The sequence below is a fragment of the Ovis aries genome, chromosome 19, assembly GCF_016772045.2.
Source record: "Ovis aries strain OAR_USU_Benz2616 breed Rambouillet chromosome 19, ARS-UI_Ramb_v3.0, whole genome shotgun sequence".
In the NCBI taxonomy this organism is placed as follows: domain Eukaryota; kingdom Metazoa; phylum Chordata; class Mammalia; order Artiodactyla; family Bovidae; genus Ovis; species Ovis aries.
This window is the reverse complement of record NC_056072.1, coordinates 35,786,698-35,806,412: the sequence shown is the minus strand read 5'-3', so window position 1 is coordinate 35,806,412 and position 19,715 is coordinate 35,786,698. Positions and strand designations below refer to the sequence as shown.

General features: G+C 41.7%; 1 protein-coding gene across 23 annotated transcripts in view; it reads right to left on the bottom strand.

Moving 5' to 3' along the window:
* MAGI1 (membrane associated guanylate kinase, WW and PDZ domain containing 1) overlaps positions 1–19,715 on the bottom strand; it is a 653,852-nt gene that overhangs the window by 347,919 nt on the left and 286,218 nt on the right. The gene's annotated exons all lie outside the window — the stretch shown is intronic.

Below are 19,715 nucleotides of genomic sequence, written 5' to 3'. Positions count from 1 at the left end.
TGTGGAGAAGAGAGAGTTACTAAAAGCCACAGAGATAAAAGATGTTTTGCCAGTCAAGGTTATCAAAACTTCCCTCTCAAGTTTCTTTCTCAGTAAAGCCTTTAAACTACATCGATAGTCGACCCAGAGGAAAATGATCAATAAAATACTGACAATTAGAAGGCCTGTCAAAACCCAAAGCTATGACCATGCCAGTCCCACCTGAGGCTGTGACTATGCGGAGAATATACAACTGAATAGGTACAAACAGTCATGCATCAGTAGACGGAGCATCAATGTACACATTCTAAAAAAGCATTTCATCATCAGACAGCATGAAGTTGGACATACTTCTACATACAACCTACTGACCAAAGTAACCAACCCTACAAATGCAACCCACTTTCTGTAAGTTGAAAAAGAATCTTTGGAACTAGCCTAACAAGATCCATGACTCTCCCGCAACTAAACCTCCAATCTGAGTTTCAAGACTGCTCCAACCACTTTACAGATGAGACTCAACCTGGTTTTCCCTCTACCTTAAAATAATAATAATAATAATAATAAGCCCATTTAAATGTGGAGACTTTAAAAAAAAAAAAGAAAAGAACAATTAAGGGAAGATAGCGAGACCCAGGAGAGGAGGAATGGCAGCATCTGCTGGGACAAGGATCCTGTGGCCACTTGAAATGGAGACGGAAGAGCCTGGGCAGGGTTCTCTGTCTCTGTGGAGAAAGAGGGGATTCGGTCAGAAGAGTAGCCACGGGGGAAAGAGCCCAATCATAGGTGGAGCAGAAAGAAAGAAAAGCTGGGAGATGCCATTTTCTCCTTAATCCAGAAAAGCTTTCTTTTCTTAAAAAAGCATTTGGGACGAAGGTTTCAATCATTTATTTCTTCTAACTAGGGTTTAAGTAAATAGTAAGATGGGCAATTGTGTTATTGGTAGTTGGGGGGAACGGGAAAAAAAGGAAGGTAAATTGAGAAAAGAATACAGGAGGAGAGAAGAGCTGATGCATGGGGGTGCGGAAGAAGGCTAAAGAAGGAAGAAGAGGAGGAGGGGGCATTTCCTGCCAGTCCCATGGTTAGGCTGTCACGTTTCCACCACAGGAGGAGTGAGTTCAATTCCTGGTCGGGGAACTAAGATCCCACATGCCATATGGTATGATCAACCAAAAGAAAGAAGAAGAAGAGGAAGGAGAAAGGAGAAAGAACAGACAAAAGGTAACACTCCGCGTCTTCTGACAGCTTCCAGAGAACTTGCCAATTAGCGTTTCCCTTATTACCCACCCTACTGCTCAGGTACTTGATAAAAGGAGAAATCCAGCCAAGAAGCGAAGAGTAATTTCCCACTCTCACCCTATTATATTCTCCCCATTCTACACTGGCTCTGTGGCTCAGAGGGGGAAATCTGAGGTTTCATATGAGTTGACAAACTGTTCTAATTTAACTAGACCTCAGAACATGGGACAGACCCCACACCCCAGCTTCTGCAGGGTAGAAACTAAGTTTAAAACTAGTCAGTCATTTTCCAATAAATATGGATGGATACACACGTTATATATATAAGAGATCTCTGTTCCCTTTTGTGTGACGGAAATACGCTCTATATTCACATCACTGTCACTCAGTTTTTTACAAGTATAAAAAGAGCTAGGGAGGAAAGAAAGATATGCAGCCTGACACATTTCTTAAACCAGCTTCCAAGGTAGAAGTGGTTAGTGACACATCAGAAATGAAAACCTTCTCTCTCTGTTTCCAGTCCAGTGCTTAGCACACTGGATTACAGAGTCCTCAAAAGTTTTGAGAAAATTCATCTTTGAGGCTGTGTCTTTTGCCAAGACTTTGCCTTTAAAAGTGAGTCGATTCAACCACCTCTGTTAATACTTCTGAGGTTTCCCTTCACTTTTAAGATCTACTGGAAAAAAAAAAAAAAAAAACCAGATTGCCAGATTGGAGGACAAAATATTTAAATCTCTTTTAGAAACATTGGGAAAATGAAGATGTGAAATTACAGACAAAGCAAGGACATCAGCACTATTTTGCTAACATGTGCTTCCAGCAAGACAAGACACATTTAATGCCTTCCTTTCTGTCTCTTATCCACTAGAGTTGTGTTTAAGCAAGGTGACATCCACTTCTCTCACCTCCATCAGCACACAGAAGTGCTCACTTGATGTGTCATATGTAACAGGTTAAAAACTCAAGACATGCTTTTGTTAAGCAATTTGAAGAGAAAATGAGTAGCTGTAATATACTTATGACACCAGCCTCTGTATTAATTGAAATGCAAACTATAACTGGTGTAAATCAGACAATGCCTGACATGCCTAGAAGTGTCTGGTGTGCTGTAAGTTATGGGGAATAACTGTCTCCAAAATCAGTGACCTTATGGCCATAGCTCCTCCAAAAAGCCTACTCAAGGAGAAAAGAGTGAAGTCTAAGTTTTTGGCTTTTGAAAGTACTCTTTTGGAGATCACCTAATATTCACTGGAAGGACTGATGCTGAAGCTGAAACTCCAATACTTTGGCCACATGATGCAAAGAACTCACTCATTGGAAAAGACCACCCTGATGCTGGGAAAGATTGAAGGTGGGAGGAGAAGGGGATGACAGGGGATGAGATGGTTGGACGGCATCACCGCCTCAATGGACATGAGTTTGAGCAAGCTCTGGGAGTTGGCAATGGACATGGAAGCCTGGTGTGCTGCAGTCCATGTGCTCGCAGAGTTGGACATGACTGAGTGACTGAACTGAACTGAAGAAGTTATTCCCTAAGACTTCACAATCCTTTAGAGTTGATTTAGAAAAGCAAAATACTACAGGAGGGAGACAGTTTAGGCATAACTGAAAAAGTGAAAATGTTAGTCGCTCAGTCATGTCCAACTCTTTGTGACTCCGTGGACTGTAGCTCAACAGGCTCCTCTGTCCATGGGATTTTCCAGGCAAGAATCCTGGAATGCGTAGCCAATCCCTTCTCTAGGGGATCTTCCTGACACAGGGACTGAACCTGGGTCTCCTGCATTGCAGGCAGATTCTTTACCATCTGAGTCATCAGGGGAGTCCATAATTGACAAACATAGGCTTAAAATCGGTAAGTTTAGAAGACACTTGATTTTGAGTATCATGTCTCCCCTTAAATTTCAAGAGTACTTATGTACTAAGTCGCTTTAGATGCATCTGACTCTTTGTGACCCCATGGACTGTAGACCACCAGGCTCCTCTGTCCATGGGATTCTCCAGGCAAGAATATTGGAGCAGGTAGCCATTTCTTCCTGAAGGGTATCTTCCTGACCCAGGGATCAAACTCTGGTCTCTTATGATCCTATACAAGTAGGAAGGTTTTTTACTACTAGCGCTACCTGGGAAGAGTACTTAGTAGTGTTTTAATTTGTCTGTGAACTTCAGAAGGACAGCAAGAGGATAGAGCTGCCAGTTGTGATGGCTTAAAAGACAACGTAAACATTTTTTCACACTCTTTCCATTGGCAGGTAGGGTCTATGTCTCCTCCCCTTTAATGCGGGCTTTTGGACAACATGACCATGCAGAATATGGAAGAAGCAATGTTGTGCCAGTTTTCAGGCTGAGGGCTTAAGAGACTTCCAGTTCCTTTCTCCTGGACACCCACTCCTGCACCCCAGTCACCACAGTGTGATGAAACCAGGCCAGGCAGAGAGACTACCAGCACATGTGCTGGCTGACAGTTCAAGGTGCAGTCCCAGCTATGAACCAGCATCAGCCACAACATGAATTAGGAACCCCCAGGATGAATACAGCTGCAGTTCCCATTTGAACTGCAACCACACAAGAGACCAGAACAAGAACAACCCCCAAACCAGGGCAGATAATATAAAGTTGTTATGCTAAACTGTGTTCTTTTGGAAAGGTTATAGAGCAAGAGATTACTCAAACAGCACTCTTTAAATATGTTCTCAATGAATTTCTTTCTGACATATTCCTACAAATTTTGTCCACAGTGCTTTGGGATGCCTCTGGGAACCTTACCACAAGGGCACCATTCTACCTGTATTCCCTCACAGGTAAAATCTCCAACTTCCTATGTATTTAGGCAAATCTTAGTTAGAAAAGCAATCCTATTGTTAAGTCTTGACCCTGAATACAGGCAAACCTCTCTTTCACAGACAAAAACAGCTTTTCAGAGCCCATTCCTCAAACATTAGGAGCCAGTTCCTGCCCACTGTCACTGGCTGCAGACTGTACTGTTTGTGGTCATAAGGATTTGGGATACCTCACAACGCAGTGTCACCCTGTGTGCTGCTTCCGCTCTCTGCAGTCCCAGCCCAGTCAAAGCTGCAACCATTACCATGGAAACCAGCCCAGGAAGAAGCTCAACATTCTTGGGCGAACCCTCTATGCTATCACTCACAGAAAGCTCTGGAAGGAGAAGCTCGTATTTAAGTAAAAATGGTTATTTCAAATTCTGAGAGGCACCTATTGCTTTCTCCCATTGTTTTCTCCCTAGGAAGCTGTAAGAGAGATTCCAAAAATAAAAACAAATGAAACTCGTTTGTAACTGACTTCCAAAATTACACTTACTGCCTACCTTGTGGGAACTACTAACACAAGTGATAAAGAACCATAAGCTCCAAGGATGTGTATGCATCAGGCTGATTCCACCACTAATTGAGAAGGGCAGAGACTAATAATAATTAACTCCGAGTCAGACCTCATTTCCAGTCCTGACTCCATTACTAAGTAGCTGGGCAAGTCCATTTGCTCATTTATATATTCATTCAACAAATATCTGAGGTATCTACTAGGTCACAGTAGCTTTGAGAAAACCCTTGGGATACAAAACAGACATACTCCAGAAGATCTACCCCATGCCTAACACACCACCAGGCACATAATCTAGCTGCAGGGAAAACAAAGGTGAATGAGATGAAATCCTTGACATTATAAGGAGCTTTCACTCTAGCAATGAAGACAGAGGAAAACATTTAAACGAAAGGACATGTTGTGATGAGAGCCAGGAAAGAGACATATAAGAAGCTAAAACGAAATAACAGTTTCACCTTAGTGCAGGTAATGCTGTTTCAACTCTTTACGTGTGAGTCTGCGTGCAATGGCACCCCACTCCAGTACTCTTGCCTGGAAAGTCCCATGGGCAGAGGAGCCTGGTAGGCTGCAGTCCATGAGGTCGCGAAGAGTCGGACATGACTGAGCAACTTCACTTTCACTTTTCACTTTCAAGCATTGGAGAAAGGAATGGCAACCCACTCCAGTGTTCTTGCCTGGAGAACCCCAAGGATGGTGGAACCTGGCAGGCTGCCGTCTATGGGGTCGCTCAGAGTCAGACTGAAGCAAATTAGCAGCAGCAGCAGCAGCAAAACAGTCATACACTGCACTGGAGTTGTCACAAGGATGCAAATTAAACTACACTGAGTACATATGCTGTGTTTGGAGCAGGATGATGCTCAGTAAATGGCAGCTAGTTGTATGATTAATATGACACATCAAAGTATCTTGGGAGTAGCATTCCACCACAGGCCATGAGCCCTGAGTGTCCCAGCAAAGAATGCTAAGTCCTGACCACTCTTTGCCAAGGCCACTAACAGGTCTGTGTCTGCAGAGAGCAATCTTGAGGGGAAAAGTCTTGTCTGCTTCCAGGGCAAAAAACAAGTCTGCATAAAAGAGATGGATCCCCCAAGCTCCCAATTCCTTGGCTTTGCAGCAAACCCAGTGCACACAGTATTCCCCGAGGCCCCTTCACATCGCCTGCGTGGGATGTGGGGAGCTGATACATATGTGACGCTCTTGTTGCCTATTGTGCTGTGACTGATTAAGTTCTTTATCTGATCCAGGAGCCTTATGTTTTCTGGAAGCATGCATGATACCATAATAGGCAATTTTAGTTCATATGCAGGGTAGAATCTCTAATCCTGATAGCATCCTTTCAAAGTCACCAATGACCTTTAAGTTAGTTTTCTACAGATAAGCCATCAGTCACTTCCTCCCTGACACAGCAGGCTCTCTTAATGGTGGTTTGCAGGTACCATCATCACAAAACATACACACACCACACAGCACCAGTCTAAATCACCTCCAGTTTCTTTACCCACCACCACTAAGCGGGGCAGTTTCTGTTATTCCTCATCACTAGAGAACTATTGTATGCACGATGGCTTTCTTTTTTTCCTCTAGCAAGTCAGAAAGACCAGAGACCCTATACAGACACAACTTTAGAATCAGCATATAGTACAGTGACAAAGTTATGACAAAAGACAGTGAAATCCACCAAAGAATCAAAAAAAAACAGAGAAGGTGGCAAATTTGCAAATGAGGTAAAGCACATAGATTTGCTCTCAAATGGAGACCTATCTAGGAAGGAAAATGAACTTAGACAAGTAAGTTTTAATCAGCAAAAGGGCATATCACTTGTATCAGATGGTAAAAAATGGTGTGTAACAATTTCCTCTATCTCAAGTAAAAGTAAAAAATGGACAGGCAGCAGTTATTACTTCTGAAGAGTCAGAAGCTTTTCCTAGACTCTTATTATTGTATTTTCTTTCTTCTCTCTAAGCCATTTTATTTTTAAGTGCAAAGGTGTAAGTTGAATTCACTAACTCTTATTATACATGGCAAAAGCTCAGAATCTGAAATGCATTTTCAAATAAGGATACTGCTGGGAGTCTGGAAACTGCAACTGGACCAGCCGTTGACTATTTCATTGTGACTGCCAAAAACAAAAGAAAAACAAAACAAAACAAAAACCCACTGCTTTCCTATCTCATTACAACTTCCTCTTAGAAGTCACATGCAAATTCCAGAGAAGGAAACAGCAGGTAAAAAGAGATACGTACACACATGAACCATCATTTCAGATGCACATTTTGTTTATTTAAAAAAGAAATCACTCAGGGGAAGGAAATAGGTTCATCATTTCTCCCAGGCACTAGCCAAGCTGCAGAATTATTTCATGTCAAAGATAATCACATTAATGAAATATTTATGCACACTCATTATAGGAAAACATTGCATTTTATAACCAAGGTTTTCTGCTGAAGTAAAAAATCAGGAAGCGTTCAGGTTGCTAAATTCATTCTGTTTGGGATTTACAAATTGAGCACCTTAAGGCCAGGACACTCCCGTATCAGCTGTCCTTTGAACAACCAGAGGCGCTGGAAGCAGTTCATGAGAATTGAGTTTTCAAGAAGTTCCCTGTTCCCTGTCATAAGTCAAGGGATGTGAGATTCAGGTCTCTTTGTTCCCTGAGGCCTTTGAAAACAAAAAATTAGCCTCCAAGAGAGCACTTGCTCTACTAAAGCAGTCAGGCTCCCTTGGATTGCTTTAAACGAAAGGCATCCCTGGTCGTCACCTTGGGGGCTGATGTACCAGACACCATCTCTTGTGGAGTGAAGAATGACATCAGAGGCAGGACCAACCTGAGAAGCTAGGAGAGTCCCTGAGGACATGGAAGGCATTGAAAGGACCACTGGATGTGCTCCAGGCTGCTAAATGGTAATTCCAAAGAGATTTGTGTAATCTCCCGGTTAGAAAATTCACAGACTCCAGGACACACAGCTGAGAACATAAATACATGTTTGAGAAACTACTCTGAGTCTGAGCAGTTTGAGAAACTGCTCTGAGAAGGAAAATAAAAGTAATAAATTCTTATCCACCCAGGTTGATTTATCAGTCACTTACCTCGATGCGCTAAGGCACAAAAAATGAAGGGAAGGGAGAGCAGCAATTAGGCTAACATGAAGGCTGACTATCTTATTTCACAGAGTGGTAGGAACAGTGGGGAACTACAGCTCCTTCTTTGCCACCTGACTCTGAAATCCCAGCTCTTTAAAATCACTTAATTGCTTCTCTTTGCAGGGAATGTTTACTTCCTTTCTCTTCATTTTCTCCCCCAGAGTCCTATCTAACAATTCATGTGGCAAAGTTTCTAATAACTCTTATTCATGGCACCCAAGATGAATGGAGAGAATAAACTCACATTCACTGAGTCCAAAGGGAGGCCCCACTGTGTAACAGGCTTTGGGTTAGGTGCTGGGAGTTTAAAAAAACTGAGTTTAGAAACCGTACCATGACTAAAAAGAGGTTTCCAATACTAAATCTCAAACATTTCGTTGTTAATTTTTGGCTGTAGTCACTGACATCAATCTAGTTCAAGCAAAAAAGAAATTTATCAGTGCACGGAGGAGGCAGAAAAATGTCCAACCCAACTCCTTAAACTTATGAATATGTCACCTTACACGGCAAAATGACTTAGCAGATGAAATTAAGGACCAAGATGGGGAGACTATTCTGGATTACCTGGATGGGCCAATCTAATCACATGACTCCCTAAAAGAGAAGAGTATTTTCTGGCTTTAGTCACAGATATGAAGACAGAACAAGGGTCGTATAGACAACAGCAACAGGAAACTGATACAGTACAAACAACCAAAAACCTCAGGAGTTCCTTCAAACCCAATTAGGCCCTGCTGCTTCAACCAGTAGTTTCGACCTAGAGAGAATTTTGTCCTTCAGAGGACATTTGGCAAGACCTGGAAACATGTCCAGTTATCAAACCTAAAGTTCAGGGGTTGTGCAACTGGCATCTGCTGGGTAGAGGTCAAGCATGGTGCTAAACATCCTATAAGGTATAACACAGCCCCCATCAACAAAGAATCACCGAGCCCAAAACGTCAACAGTCCTCTGTCTTAACATTATACTGACACATCTCTCTATATGTCTTGGCTTTGTTTAGTTTTATCCTTAGGTAAGATCTCCCCACACGGTAGCAAAGTGGCTGCATACAGCTTCAAGCCCACTGCTTTCAACCTCAAAAATCCCTTCTTTGCTGGGTCTGGCAAATTCTTGGGGGTGATTCTGATTGGCCCATCTTGATTTATCCAGACTCCTAAACTCTTGAGAGTCCCTTGGACCATAAGGAGATCAAACCAGAATTAAAGGAAACCAATCCTGAATATTCACTGGAAGGACTGATGCTGAAACTGAAGCTCCAATAATATGGCCACCTGATGCGAAGAGCTGACTCATTGGAAAAGACCCTGATGGTGGGAAAGACTGAGGGTAGGAGGAGAAGGGGACGACAGAGGACGAGATGGTTGAATGGCATCACTGACTCGATGGACATGAGTTTGAGCAAACTCCGAGAGATAATGAAGGAGAGAGAAGCCTGGCATACTGCAGTCCACAGGGTTGCAAAGTCGGACATGACTGAGTAACTGAACAACAACAACGTAAATTAATCTCAGTGGCTATGAGGATGAAGTACTATTTTGATTGGCCAAGCTTAGTCACATGCCCTCCCCTAGGCCCAAAAGGGCTGAGTCGGCTCCAGCTCCACATAAACCATTATGCAGTGGCAGAAGATGACCGTCAAAAGGAAACAAGGTAAGAAAGAATTTTAAATGTCTGCTGCTGAGGTAGAGTCTGTCTAATCAAGTGGATCGAGAGTGATTCCGGGGGGTTTTATAACCACTAACAACATCTTCCATGAACAGGAGTCTGTTGGTTCCACATCTCTATGTGGGCCTGTGAATTGTCCCCAGCTCTCCATCAAAGTGTTTCTGAAGGGTCAAAACGACATACAGCTCACAGGCTGTGTTGTCTCAGGTTAACATGACATGATTTGGTCAAGAAGACTTTCTTTTTAAGAATGCTATGACTGGGCACTCTCATAGTAGAAATAAACTCTACAAAGCTGCCAGAAGCACTGTGGCTGGATCTGAAACATAACTTCCTAAGATGATGAAAAAAGGATCAGCCTCAGAACTTGATGCAATTCTCTTCACAGTACACGTTTCTAGACCAAGACAAAGATGAATGAATTTTTGATCAGTAACAGCCAACGGACAGGAGAAAGGAAAATGACCCTAGTGGCCCAGCCCAAATGTGGCAATGCTGAGTATTTGCTTTATCTTTTCAAACTGACCTCTTCTCTCACACTCCTTTTATCTGCAAAGCATAAGTGGTTCACTTTAGTTAAGCACTGGTCACGTGCCCTGCCTTAAAATTTTCTTAACTTTTCATAACTCTTACATAAATAGTCAAAAGTAGCCTGTGATCAAGGATGATACAGATTTCTGAGCATAACTGAAGTCAAAATATTATAGGATTCACATACAAACATGATACTGTGAACCTAGAAGTTGATAAAACGCTAACGAGGGCAACATAAAAGTAAGATGAATAAAATCCTCTTTTTGCATATGAATCTCCCATGAACAATACATTTGTCATGTTTGGACTCATCTTCCCAAGTCAAGCATCACTAAGCATCCTTTACAGAAGTGTCCCTTCCTTTCAAACTAGAGCACAGTACTTTTCCTTCCTTCATTTCTCATTTCTTCCTTTCCTTCCTTATTCCCTTCCATCATTCCTTCCTTTCAAAATTCACTAAGAGTCCTTGCCAATTCCACCCTGCCCTCTTTCTGCTCCTCACCCCAGCCTACAAGCTGTCTTCCAGAATTTCCAACCAGCAGCACACAGCCCTACAAACACAAGGACACACAGTAAATGCCCTTTCAAAAAATAACATCTAAACCAAAAACTTATATATTCATTGCAAAACACCAAAAGACACCAATACAAAGAAATCTACAAGCAGCCGTCTGTCCACACAAAGATAATCAATATAAACATGCTGCTTTAGATTTGTTCTAACTGTACACAAATGTGCGCCTTCATACAAACACTTATGAACTACATAGAATGTATACATTCATACACAGTACATACAGACTTCCCCGGTGGCACCAGTGGCAAAGAACTCGCCTGCCAATGCAGGAGACCCATGTTTGATAGCCGGGTTGGCAAGATCCTCTGAGGGAGGGCATGGCAACCCACTCCAGTATTCTTGCCTGGAGAATCCCATCAACTGAGGACCCTGGTAGACTATAGTCCATAGCGTTGCAGAATTGGACATGACTGAAGCAACTTAGCATGCAGGCACACATACAGTCCATATATATTACCATATATAACTTCATTTTTGCAAAGCATAGTAATATACTACATTTACTGTATGGCTATTATACCATACTTACTGCATAGATTTCTGTATTAGACTACATTGACTATATCTGTTGTGCGTGTGCTCATTCATGTCCGACTCTTTTGTGACCCCAGCGACTACAGCCCTTCATGGTCGTCTGTCCATGGGATTTCCCAGGCAAGAATACTGGAGTGGATTACCATTTCCTCCTCCAGAGGATCTTCCCAACCCCTCATCTCCTGCCCTGACAAGCGGATTCTTTATCACTGAGCCATCCGGGAAGCCCTATATTGACTACACAGATTACTTTTGATAAACGATGGAACATCATGTGCTATTTTGTAACTTTGTTTCTACCAGATGAACAAATACTACCAGGAACAAATACTGTGAACACTGCTTCATACGAATTCATATTCACCTATGACATCACTGTTAATACATGAATGAGCAAACGATGGCCCTAGGAGGGGGACAGGGTATGGCTAGCAGTGAAATCCCTCTGTCACTGTGGATACACTGTAGTGAGGAAAACACGTGGGTGTATGGGAGAAAAAAGGAGCTACCTCATCAAAAGCTCACTATTGGGGTTTTCACACAGAATGTCTCTGTCTGACATCCCCCTATCCCAAGGTAGCTCAAGAAGGAAGCAGAGACCCTCCAGATGGCAGAGATAAGAGCAGAGAGTCTTAACTTGGTATCTTTGATTGTAGAGACTACTCAAGGTCTCAGGACTTCTTTATACTTTCCTAAATCATTCTGCCAAGGCCTTTCTCCTGCTCACAGGGTCCCCCAGGATGCCGACTGGATTCCACAGATGTAACTTGTGCCACCATTCAAAACAGGCTGGCATCTACGCCTCTCGAACACACAACTCCTGTCTAAGTAGCGCTCCCTCATTAATCTCAGGAAATCAGCAACAACAACAACAAAAGATGATAAAGTCAGTCATTCTGACATGTAAAATGCACATCGTAATCACAGTTTTGGTGGAAAACTTATGCCAAAGTGAGAGCAATGAAATCTGAATCACAGAGGAGGGCCTCATTAGAGCCTCAGGTATTTCATCTTCACTGAGATGCAGCATGAGCTTCAGAGAGCTTTGCGTGAAAATTAGCATGCTTTCTGGATTAGAAAAAGTGAGAATCTGCTAGGTGTACCTGTGAACATATATATTTTAAAAAGCCCATTGTTCGCAGGCAGACTATCATTACAAACAAAGCAATCTGATATTCCAAGCGAGGCAGGGGCAATGAGAAGCCTGCACAGACAGGTTTAATTACCCTAACACTGCCTATCTTTATAAAGACAACACAGGTATTACAGATTTCCTCCAACCCAACCAGGCTCTGTAAAAAGCACATTTGTGTATTCATAAACTCACTCACACTGTCCTGTCAAAATTATGATGTAGCACTGGAGAGGGATGCTAAGAGAAGTGGTTACCATAGCAATGAAAATCGCCACCATACTGAAAATATCTGAGTGACTCCGTCTCATCTCTCAGGTTCTTACCAGAATGACTTGCTCGAGGTATCTTTCAGCCATCCAGAAGAAAGTCCCTCAGGCACAGGACTCTGTTCTGAATCACCTGAGTGTGACCATAACTACAAAAGTCTCTGGACAGGAAATTTTACTGCATACCTGGCTCAAAAAAATAGGCAGCACTGCCCAGTAGCGTGTGTGCTACATGAAAGTAGGGTTTCTCCACGGTTTTGCTTTTTGCTGAATCAGCATTACCTAAGATAATGCCTGGCACATGCTAAGTGCTCAGTAAGTTTATGTCAAATGAAAGATCATAATGAAAAACACAGCACTAAGGAGAACCACAGCGTAAAACGCCACAGTCTTGTAAAATCAAAAGGCCCAGGTCTGGAGTCAAGAGTACTCGATTTCTCAATCTAATCAGAAGAAATCCAAACAAGATTCCTTAAGCTTTATTCTTTATCCCTTCCATTTATAATGAACTCATTCAGCAGACACAGGAGTACAATGGTGAAGTAGCTGGACTCTGGGACCAAAATGCCTGGGTTTGAATTCTGAGTCTATCACCTAGTGACTTTAAAGCGATCAGCTAACTACTGTGTGTGCCTCAGCGTCTCCATCTGAGAAAGACAGTGAGAAACAGGACCGACATTAAATGTTGGCTATTACCAGTCAGCACACACTATAGATAAAAAAGATGACTAAAACATCCCCATGTTCTTACAACAGCAGCAGAAACTATATATATGGCTACATGTTTAACTCTCCCCACCAGGAGGCAGAAGGACAATCAAGAGATAGCCTTCCACTGTCCCAAAAACTGGTGGACGTTTTCCTACAGTTGGGAAGTGGACTTAGAAACTCTACCAAATCTCTGAAGATCACAATGAATAGATGCTTTGAATTTCCAACCGCTACTCAGAAACGAAGACTGGAAACTAAACATGTGGGCTTGCTTTTTGATCCACAGCACAAAAAAGAAGGAACGTGAGGGACTTCACTGAGGCCAAGGGGTTGAAAGAAAAGAACTATGATCTCCTCCATCCACACTCCACCATCACCGCAAAATGAGTGGCAACACGTTTGATTCCAGCCAACTAAAAAAGTAGAAGGACCCAGCCTCAACCAATCATAGACCAAAAAATCTAGAGGTTAGCTGAGACACTCCAAGCTAGATGCTCCAATTATTAGAAAATTCCGTGCATAATAAGAAAACTGTGGAAACTCAACCTCTCAGAAAACCTGGTTTCAGATAATCTAATTAGAAAAAAAAAAAAAAAAAGGAAAGAAAAGGGGAAAAGAAACTATGATTTAAAGGGTTAATAGTCTGGTTGCTTTTCAAATATTTTCTGAAGCCAATTTAGCAGGGGAAAAGAGATTTATATGAACAAATCCTTGGCAGAGAGAGTAGAGTGAAGAAATATAAAATTATGCAAAGACTTGTTGAGATTAAATGAATTACTGTTGCATATGAATCAGTCTTTTTTCAAGAATCTATACAGCATAAAATAGACATGGTCTTGTAGTTGATTAGATTTACACTTTCATCTTATTTAAACTATGCCACCTGGAGAATAAAATAATTCAACACTTTTTATATAAAACACCTTGGCTTAATATTTCACAATAAGGAACCTTGCTTTTGAATTAAATTATGCCAAAACGGGAGTCTAGGAGAAGAGAAAATTCAGTATGTGTGATGCTAAACCATTCAATCTGGTAAAGACACTGAGTCTCTGACACTGGAGAACTATTGCAATGTATATTTTCTTATGATTGGGAAGCAGATTTCAAAACGCTACCCATCTTTAACAACTATACCACAGACATGTACTACCGTGCTTTCTTGTTGGGGCACCAAACTTCTGCAGCATTCAGAAAGTCCAAAGTCTCTGAATGATGCCGTTTTTACTTCACAGATGACATCTAGGAAATAGCTGGAGAGAATGTGATTCTCTCCAGTGATCTTCTACACATAGTGATTTGAAAGGCCATAGTCTACGTTACCTAGGACTCCGTTCATAAATGTGCTAGAAAGCACAGCTTCTCAACTAGCGTTCCTAGGAAGATTGATGCCCTTGGCCCTGGGGGCCTTGGTGGGGATTTGGGGAGATGAGAGCTCCAGAATGAACTCATCCTATATGCATTTTATTAGAGCTCTAAATTCTCTCTGAAATGTCATGCTAATAATACCACTGGCTATTTCAGCCATGATATGCCAAAGTTGGAGGCAGGACAGGCTATAGTTCCATACAATCTTAACAGGAGTTTGGAAGAAAGCAAAATATAGCAGGATGGGGACTCCATGGCTAAATAAATATAGTGAATAGTAACACAAAGGAATAAGGGGTTTCTTTACTACAAACCTTGAAAACTCCCCTGACATGCTATTGGAATATGCTAAAGGAATACAATACTGTTGGATTTCACCAACTTATTTGATAGCACTCACGTTTTAATGGTGTTTCATCTGGATTAAGAACAGAACACACAGTTTGAGAACTGCTGCTCTGAATATTTAGCTTGTGACCGGATGAAGGGGCTTCAATAAGCATTTGAGTTACCTTTGAATTGTTTTTAAAATAAATTAAAAAAGAAAGGAGGTATCATTCCAGATGGAGTTCCTGATGATGTAGACACTTTATGATACAAAGGACAGAATGTGATCTGGGAGAAGAGAGTAAGAATACATTTGGATGGCCTCAATTAATTCTGCCATTTTACTTCTAAAATATTCCAGGTGTATTTTTACATTGTTTGCTTCCTTTTGCTCCATTTGAGGAGTATCGATGAGTGCCTACTATGTGCCTTAGGCACTCGGGGATCCCATGGTCCTTAGAAATGCCTATAGTGGGCCACGTGGAACTTCCGTCCACAGAAAGGGAGACGGACAATAGAAATACCAACATACGACTTGAAATATGTTATGCTTTTAAGTGTGACTCGTCCACCTGGGCGATGTAACACGGCAAGAAAGATTGGAGTGACACAGGACTGGAGTGTGTAACCAGGAGACTAAGTCAGCCAAACTAGACAAACTAGACAAACAACAGGCGCAAGTGCTTAGAGACGGAAATGAGTCTGGGGTAAAGACAGTAAGCGCAGTTGGAGCACTTCCTAAGAGGGAGAAGGTGGCAAGAGATGAGCCTGCCGACCCAGGAAGGGACCAGATCGCATGGGAGCACAGAGCCCACGGTGAAGAATCCGGACCCACATCTAAGGAAAGGAACTCAGCACTTTTAACAGTAAAAGCCCTGACATGATTTCTGTCCCTAAAAACGGGTGCTGTTGGGGCGTCCCTGGTGGCTTGCTGGTAAAGCATCCACTTGCAAATGCAGGAGACACAGTTCCGATCCCTAATCTGAGAAGATTCGCACGCCGCAGAGCAACTAAGCCTGCGCGCCGCAACGTGTTCTAGGGCCCAAGAGCCGCAGCTTTCGAGTCCACATGCCTCAACTGCTGAAGACCCCTCACCCTAGAGCCCGTGCTCTGCCCCTGCAATGTGAAGCCCGAGCAGCTCAGCTGGAGAGCAGCCCCAGCTCACTCCAACTGGAGCAAAGCCTGAGCAGCAACAAAGACCCTGCTGTTGTTGAGCTGCTAAGCCGTGTCCAATGCTTTGCAAATCTATAGACTGTAGCCTTCCAGGCTCCTCTGTCCATGGTGTTTCCCAAGCAAGACTACTGGAGTGGGTTGCCATTTCCTTCTCCAGGGGATCTTCCAGACCTAGGGATCGAACCCACGTCTCCTGCACTGGCAGGCAGATTCTTTATCATCTGAGCCACCAGGGAAGCCTTAACAAAGACCCAGCACAGTCAAAAATAGTAAATATATAAACTTTTCTTTAAAATAAAGATGGGTGCTGTTGTGTAGGAAACAGTGGTAGGAAAAAGTAAAGAAATGAAATAGAATAATTATATGGTAGGTTACCTCCTCAAATCTTAGGGCCTAAAAGTCCAAATTCTGCAGGGATGAGTCAAGCCTGATTTTCATCCAACTAAGAAGGACCAGTGGAGAAGGCAATGGCACCCCACTCCAGTACTCTTGCCTGGAAAATCCCATGGGCAGAGGACCCTGGTAGGCTGCAGTCCATGGGGTCGCGAAGAGTCGGACACGACTGAGCAACTTCCCTTTCACTTTTCACTTTCCTGCATTGGAGAAGGAAATGGCAACCCACTCCAGTGTTCTTGCCTGGAGAATCCCAGGCATGGCAGAGCCTGGTGGGCTGCCGTCTACGGGGTCACACAGAGTCGGACACGACTGAAGCGACTTAGCAGCAGCAGCAAGAAGGACCAGATGTTCTGTCACACGGGGGCACTGCACTATTGTCAGAGGAGACACAGTCATGCCAAAGAAGTGACACAAAGAAATAAAAAAATCTGCTTTCATATTAGCTTGTCTACAGCGTCATTTATTCTTAACAACCTTCTTTTGAATCGTAAATGAAAGGAAAAAAAGAGAAAGAATGTGAGGATAAAACTTTTTTTACCTATATAAGCATTATTCCTCTAGTAGAGCCCAAGTGTGTACTGAAGCCAATTATTTTTTTAAAATAGTAAGGCTTTACCTTGATTTTTAATCAATACCCAAATGACATTGTCTCACAAAATGATAACTTACCATGTTTAATAATTCTTGAGATTTAAAAGAGAAAACCTTGGCATATGGCAAAATCTGATTAATTCTGGTCCTATTAAATGGGATTCTGTAAAAATCGGGACCTGGGTAATCTAAATCGGTATTCTGCTTTATCCAATTTTTTTCAAATTTTGTTCTACAAATTAGGGATTAACAAATAATTACAGGGAGGAGGGTATTCATTCTGAAGAGAACAAACTATACAGAAATATATTTATGCAGAACCAACCACTGATTACAAACTGTTCATCTATACTCATTCATGCAGGCCACTTAAAGATTACTATTACATTCATAGCCTACTTTGAGGTTTCTTGCATCTATATATTAGCAAACAAATGTGTTAATTTCAAAATATTTCCTAGTTGAAAATTTTCAGTAATTCTAGCTAAACATTGTGGTTAATTGGAATCACACACAATCAGTGCATTTTAATATTCCAGGTATAATATTTCACACAATACTTAATAAACAACAGACATATTCAGTCTGTCACTTGTAGATTTAGTTTTACCTGAATTTCTAAGCGCAGTAACCTACAGCTCTTTAGGTTTAGAAATGAAGCTGAATCTAACCCAGAAGAGACACTACTAATCTTGCTTCATCTAAATATTACAGCAACTGCCCAACAAGGCCAAGTTCCTTGAGTAGACCTGTGCCTGCCCTCTCTGGGAACCCATCCTGGAGGCTCCTATCACTAATGAAAGTAAACTCCACCTCCTGACCTCTTCAGCTGTTCCAGAAATACAGTCATACTCAGAGTCTCTGGAGGCAAACTCTGAGTCAGTCTACTGTAAATACAGTACTGTAGTCTAAGCAGCAGACTGGACTAGATTTTAAAACAAGTGGTTTGCAATAAAAGACAGCAACACTAAAATGACCATGAAATGCAACCCTGCTAGCTCTGATCTTCAGGTATACAGTAGTACAGGATGATTTAATTAAAAAAGAAATGCTAGGTTATTTTCTTTCTGTGGCCAAATACTTTGGGACCTCATGTTCAATTAAAAATTAAAACTTGGCCACAAATACCGAGAGTCTAATTACATTTCTCAACATCTGTCTTTCATTCCAGGCCAAAAGAAAATAATATTTACACAATAGCAGACTGAGATAAAATATACTGCAGTCTTTTCATCTAGCTGAGTTGCTGAACTTCTCCACTGCATGTTACCTTTACATGGCATATCAGTTAGGAATGCTTTTGAGTGCAAATAAGAGAATCCTTAAATAACAGTGGCTTCAATAATTAGTAGTTTATTTTTTGCCTAGAAATCTGGAGAGAGGTGGTCCCTGGGAGAGATTCAGCTATTCCACAATACTGACAAAGACACAGCTCTCCCTTTCTAGTCCACCATCCTCAGCATGTGAGTTTTCTTCTTCAAGCCTGTCCCCTCATTTTTCAAGTTGGCTGCTATCTTTCCAAGCAACATATCCTCTATTAAAGCAGAAAGCAAGAGAGACAGAGGCAAAAGGATTTACCTTCATGGGAGTTATTTTTATTCAGGAAGGGAATCTCTCCCACTTCCCCTTAAGCCTCATTGGTTAGGATTGAGTCAAATGCACAGCTTTATACCAATCACTTCCGAAGCAGAATGGGCTGACCAGACTGGCTTAGACCAATCACAATTCATCAAGGATTACTGGAGTCAACCTGCTTTGCTTGAGACCAAGCTGACTACAAACAAAACTGAGGGGATAGGTGCTAGTTAGGCAAAAATAGTTGTTTATGCTACAAGTGTTTCACAGAATGGAAGGATCTCTGAAAAGCCACATAAACACATGGCCATTAAAGAAAAAAATATAATAGTATATCTTCCATCTCCTGTTAAGCCTGAATATTGTGGGAAACTGAAATGGGTCAGAGCTATAAACACAGATGAGTTATTATCTAACTCTCCTCCTTGGATTTTATGAGGATTGTTCTTAATAAGAGAGATGGTCATCTCCATATCAAGTTTTACCATATCCTCTGCAAAGAAGCAGGATTTCGTCTCTGGAAATATCTTCCCACCCCACCAAATGCAGTGATCGGATGACTCCAAGGGTAACAAAAATACAACAGGTTATTTCATCCACTCTCCCTGGAAGGTGATTTAAATGTCCATTTTAAAATGTACAACACATACTCCAGTGATACAAGTAGTATATAAAGAAAAGGTGAAACTTGGAGGCAATCTGTTGTCAGAATATAGAGCTCCAAAGGAAACATGAGGATGTTTTTCTGCCAAGTCAGGCACACATACAAGTAATATCTATGTTATAGCTAAAAACACCATTGCACAGCCAAGCTTAACATTTGGTTACAGTCTGGCTAAAACTGAATTCCAGTAGCATATAAAGAAATTTACATTATTACACATAAATTAGCAATTTTTAGTGTTTTAAACAGTCAACAGTATTTCTTAAAACTCAGCCAATAAGCAAACTGTGTATATGTATCCCCAGGAATCAAGGACTAAGATAAACATTAAATGTTAGTAGTCGCCAAGATTGGAAAGTAAGATGCAGTCTCTATTCTTGCTAAATTTTAAGCACAGGGCAAAATGAGTCTGTAAATTTTAGAAACTACCAAATGTAATATTGTTAAAGTGATTATCTGGGGTTCAGATATGGTATAAAGATGATAATAAAAAGTCAAAA